The 6,099-nt window shown below is 40.8% G+C and overlaps 1 non-coding gene across 1 annotated transcript; it reads left to right on the forward strand.

Annotated features, from left to right (window-relative positions):
• Nucleotides 1–4,492: 4,492 nt before the first annotated feature.
• Trnat-agu (transfer RNA threonine (anticodon AGU)) lies at nt 4,493–4,565 on the forward strand. Its single transcript has one exon. It is a non-coding gene; the product is annotated as a tRNA-Thr (tRNA).
• Nucleotides 4,566–6,099: the final 1,534 nt, after the last annotated feature.

Below are 6,099 nucleotides of genomic sequence, written 5' to 3' on the forward strand. Positions count from 1 at the left end.
TGTCTCTGCTCACACAGGTGTTTTGCAGTCTAAAATTTTGTTTCTAAACCTCTGTCCTACAGTTACACATCTATCTTGTACTTTTTTTGGTTTTAAAGGTCTTTCAACTATACAACACATTTCATGATCTTAAACGAAGCGTTTGCAAAAGTTACTTTGTGATTTCTGGAAAATTCTACCTGGCCATTTCCACTTACATTCTTTTCTCTGTGCATATTTGTCCCATTATTTTTACTTCCCTTCTTCTCCTTACTGTTATGCACAAAGACAATGTGGGAATGGGAGAGTAAAATGTGTTCTAAATCCTCAAAGCCAAGCATTGTTCAGCTCAGGGGTGTGTCAATACAAGCCAGCCGCAAGATGTAAACGTTTTGACGTGGTTAGTAAGTTACCAAGAGTGCGACGTCGGCCCTATGGTGTGAGAGTGCGAGTGAGCCCAGCAGAAAACTAAAACAAGCTCACACCATACTGCTGTCGTTACTCTCGTAACATAAAGTTCACTACATAGGACGCCACTACGCATATCAGGGACCTGCCATGGCAGTTGGAGTACCGAAACAAACCCTTGAAGGAAATTTAGAGGGGCCCTCGCAATAAACTGGATTGATTTGGTCATCACGAATGATATCCCACGGCAAAGCCACTTCTAAGTTCAATACAAATACCCCAATCAACTAGTTCAGGAGCAGTCAATCAGAAGATTCAGTGACACCCATGTCATTAATCTCGAATATCTAATTATTGCACCTTAACATCTTGTGTAAGATTGTCCCAGTATTGTCACAATGTGCCTGCCACACTGTCACTAATTGGCATAATGACAACAGGTCCAAAACCACAGATAACTGCCGCCACAATCCAGGAGTAGAGATGCCGCTGACAAATAGTCCATGGGTAGTCCATGGCTAAAGATCGGGTCCTTAGCTCCTCTGACATTATGGAATCATACAGAACACACAAACTACATAGCTGCCAGGCCAGGAACAGCGTACATCACGACATCAGATTTCACAGCACATGAACTTTCGTCTACGTAGTGGGACAACACTGGCGGTGACTACATAGGGACAGATCACTCTCAGAGGTACACCTCGTTTGCAGTGGTACTGCTGCACAGGAAGCGCCTATGCATCGGCATGTAGGTAACCCGCCAGATCAGGAGTCACTGGTCAACCCTTCTGCTGATGCACCGACCTCCAGCAGCCTCGTCTCGCACTTAGCGTTGACAAATGTCCTTTCAAACGTTGGCAGGTTAATTACCTTGGGCATATTATCAGCCACGATAGATTGAAGACAGATCATCGCCTCACTGACTTTGCAATTCTGCAAATACTAAAGCAGTTACAAACATTCGTTTAGTTGGCCAAATGTTACCGTCTGACGGCTTGCAGAGATTGCACAACCACTGGGTAGATAACAAAAGATAGATGTTACATTTTACCAGGCATCACTACGTTAAACAGGATTCAAAATTTAAAGGAGGTATTGACATGAGATCCTGTGTTAGTTTTATCTGATTTTATGAAAGAATTTGTATTGTAATGCGATGCAAGCAAAACTGCCTTAACCGCAATTTTTAACCAAAACGGGAAGTTGAAGGTGCATCCAATAGGATATGCATCTCATCAGCTGAGTGACGTTGAGTGCAACTCGTCTACAATGGAAAAAGAAATGCTAGATTCAATATATGGTTCTTCTTACTTGTGTTGTTACCTGTATGGTCGAAAATTTAAAGTTGTTGTGGATCATGCATCCTTGAAATGATTGATGGGACAGAAAGACCCTTTAAGTCGACACTTAAGATGAGTCCTGAAGTTATGTGATTTTCAGAACAAAGTAGTTAACACGTCTGGTGTTAAGCACACAACTGTAGATACACTTAGCAGAAATAACACTGTGTTATAAGTATCTGGCACATTGTGACAGTACTGGAACAATATTTCACAAGATGTTAAGGTGCAATAACTAGATAATCGAGTTTAATGACACGGATGGCACTGAACCAGACTGGAAGAAGGCATTAGCAGCTGGCAAGGAATGCCAGTTGCACAGCATGCAGTCACAGTTCCCAGTGCACGAAGGTTTACTGCGCAGGTGAAGAAAATGCGAACCACACATCGTCGTCCCTGTAGCACTCCGTAAATAAGTGTTACAACTGGCACATAACTATGTGCTGTTTGTAAAGGAGCAACTGACAGACGAACTGCAGAAAGATTTTGAAGGACAACACGATGTGGTGATGTGGAACAGTATGTCAGAAATAGAATCCCATGTACAGAGAAACCATTTTGTAAAGTAGAAATTGACATGTTAGAGCCATTAATTAAAAGTTCGGCAGGGAATAAACACGTACTAACTAAGATTTATCCTTTTCCTAGATACCTAGTAATGTTAGCAATACCCTATCAAACTGCGAGTACTGTAACTCAGGCCATGGTTAACAACTGGATACTTAAATTTCGAGTCCCTGAACCGTAGTCACGGATCAAGGAATTACTTGTATGTCTCATCTGATGAGGCAGTGTGTCACCAGATAAAAGTGAAAAAGTTGCTTACCAGTCCATTTCATCCACTGGACTGAGCCAGTCAACTGTACAATAGCAAAAATGTGAAATCATTACAGTCAACACTTTGACATGGATGTGTACTTAAGTAATATGGTAAGCGTGTACAGCTCTAAAACCCACACAAGAATGGGTTTGTCACAACTTGAGATGGCTTATGGAAGAAAAATGCCATCATGTTTCGATGTGATCCAGCCATAGGTGGGAACTCAGGCCGAACAAATAAAACAATCCACAAAAACATTGAAAAAAATACTGCAATATGTAAAACGTGCTGATATGAAAGTTTTGGAGCGTCAAGAACCCATGGTATGAGTAAGTTACCTCAGTGCAGAGTAGGACAATGGGTGTTACTAGCAAACCTTTTTACCTCAAAGAATAAAACTGAGAAATTATTGACAACGGTTCAAGGACCATATTTGGTAGTGGATAGGATGACACCGGTAAATGTCAAGTTATAGTTACCAACCAAAATGTCGGTAGCCGTTGTTAGTTGGATAAAGCTTTTTAAGGGTATTGTTAATGCTTTGGCGTAAGCACATTTACCTATACTGAAAAAAGAGGAGCTACCACAGGGAACAAAACGAATACATAATGCACCATGTGAACAAAGGTCTAGGGATAAGTAATACAGTATTGGGTTATATGCTTTTAACATGTGTTAGATTAACTAAGATAACATTATTTTGCTTAGTTTGCAGTTATGTGCGTAACTTTTCTTTTGAGATACCCCTTGGTCGTGATGAGGGAGGGAATTTTTTATAGTTACTTTGACCATGATGTTCAAACGAATTATGTTGAGTATAGTGTTCTTACACATATATAAGGCAAATATGTTTAAGAACCAACCTTTCGAACCGGAATCTGATTCTCACAGTACCCAGGCCTGCTTCTCACAAACCACAACTGGTCACTAAAACTAACCTTTAGCATGTTAATGGACTTATCTGCTGATGGACTGGAAATTCTAGCTTGCATAAGGAATGAACATTAGGAATTGCAATTATCCTACATTAAACTAATGGCTGAGTTACAGCAAGGTGTAACTACGGAGTCACTAGTGCAAATAATGGAGGTAGGTTAGATTCTGATGGGAATCTGCTGAAAAAAGTATTTGGAATGGCAGATAGTGATGACATCACGAGCTGAAATAACACAATATGGAAGGTGCTGGAAATAGCCATGAGGGCAGAAACAACTTTAAATTGGCATACCATAGAGACTGCGAATATGGAACAAGGAATATTGAATATTACTAAAACAATATCTAAAATAACAACCCAAAAACAAAAGAAACTATGGATGCACTAAACAAAGATCTGTAAGAGGTACAGAATCATATGAGTACACTAGGTGAGAGATTAGTGTTAGCCATACATCAGGTGAGAGATAAGTATTCGTCAGATTGCTGCCAGAAGTAGCTAACAGAATGGGAGGTGGGTCTGGAACACTTGCATGGAGTGACTTTGGCGCGGAGTGACACTTGCACAGAGCGTGGGGCTCATTCCGGGCTAACTGGCACACTAAGAAGTCTAGCAGTTCAGAACAGCTGCTCGTGTGAGCTGGTTCACGCTCACCAGTAAGCAACCATACATCGCTTCAGAGTGTTTCATTAAAGTGTTTCGTGACAAATTTATTTTAAAGACTGTTGTATTAGTGAGAACTGACAATGAAATTCAACGTCTCTTTTAGCATTTTGATGGTGCGAGGAAAAGGGGGCAGTTAAGTAAGGAACATGGTATTTCTTACGAGTGTTCAACTATTGCCAGGGCTCTCCGGCATTGGAATATCACCCCAGCGTTGCACGTAATGGTAAAGTCTTGTACCATGTGACAGTGTAAGGCAAAATAAACTGAAAAAATGAATCGAAGTTTGTGTTGCGTAGGGCACTCGACTCTGGTAGTTTGTGCAGCAGTGTTGATCATAGAGCTGCGGTAGTGTAATGGTTAACATTTCTGCCTAGTAAGCAAGAAGACCCGGGTTCGAGTCCCGGATGTAGCACAAATTTTAATGCCTTTCTTTTGCATATGTTCGATATCGAGCCACTGGTCCAAAAAAGGTCATAAAATTGCTGATGATTTTGGTTTCCAGTCGTGCTCTTCTGAATACACAGTCATCCAGCGTCCAAATTTCCAGTGAAGATGTGCTACAGCAGAACACAGCGTATTTCCCTGTTTTCCATATAGGCTTGAAAAGGTTGCAACACTGAACTTGTTTCCACATACATTGAATAAAATGGTAACAGGAACCAGCAATGTTTATTCCATTCGATAGCTGCTTGGGCATAGCAGTTTCAAAGTCCATCATCAGAGATGCGAGATTCCATTCAGTCACTTTAGTTTTAATTGTATTAAAAATGTTGATATGTTTCTCGCTTTTTATTTGGCAGCAAAGCGTAAACCACTGGAATGGTATTCGCTTCCTTCCAAGAAATACTGAGACCGCCGAGGAGTATAAATAATTGTCTAAACTGCTCGTTCGAACTCTTGAACGTTCCGTCCAAAAAGAATATTCGCAGTTTGATAAATACGCATTACGCTTTTCGCTTGAAAACACCAGACTTATGTCATTCGATCGCTTGTTATCATTTGCAAGTAAAAAATTGCTACCATCATTCTTTAGTAAATTATTTTCTTCGAAGGATTTTTCTCCACAATCGGTGAAATCTTGTGTAGTTCCCATATATTTTCGCCTAACGGAATGTAACTATTATTTCGTGCTTCTGTGTGGTGTTAACGAATTTACTAACTCGTAGCCTTGACTGAAGAGCTGCCCTACCTTTTCGATGTAAACCGAAGAAACTGTAGCGTCTGCTTCTTTTGCCCACTTCTTTGCACTGACAAAATATTTTCGCACTTCCTTTTGTGCTTGATTTGGAATACAAACGTGGCTATCCTAAAACTGTGTTCTTTCTTTTGGATAGCTTTCCTTTGCATTTATTCTTTTTAAAGTTTACACAACGCCATTAAGTCTCTTCTTGTTTATTTGTATAGTAGTCCGCTATATACTGATGCCTGCTGTAAATCAGTAGAGGCTTTTCCTTGGTGGTCTCAGTGAACTCATTTATCTCAGCATTAAGACAGGCAATACTACTTGCCAGTCAGAGGTCAACTGCAAAACTGACTCTGGGAGAAAGCCATGCGCAATACGAGCTGGAGCGGGGAAGGGGAACTTTGTGCAGGAATTGGGCTTTGGCTTTCTCCACAATACGTCGCAGGTAGCAGCGGACAAACCGATGTCTCCTACCTCTGGAATACCCTGTCTTCCACTTACAGAGTCCCGAGCGCCGTGCAAATGCCAACACAATATCTCTCTGTACAAGTGTCAGACCGTGCAATAGTCACAAACTCTTGGGGAATGACAGAATAGAAAATGAGAGGATGCAGGAAGCAGTTCGCACGGGCGGCTAAGAACGACACTGTTAACTGCACAGCAATTTGTATCAGGATTTCAGAAATCGGAAAAAGAATTTCCAACACGATTATAACATAACGTACTTCCCAAAAAATTAATATTGCATTTTCCTACGACATTT

This window comes from Schistocerca nitens, chromosome 4 (genome assembly GCF_023898315.1).
Source record: "Schistocerca nitens isolate TAMUIC-IGC-003100 chromosome 4, iqSchNite1.1, whole genome shotgun sequence".
Taxonomy (NCBI): Eukaryota; Metazoa; Arthropoda; class Insecta; order Orthoptera; family Acrididae; genus Schistocerca; species Schistocerca nitens.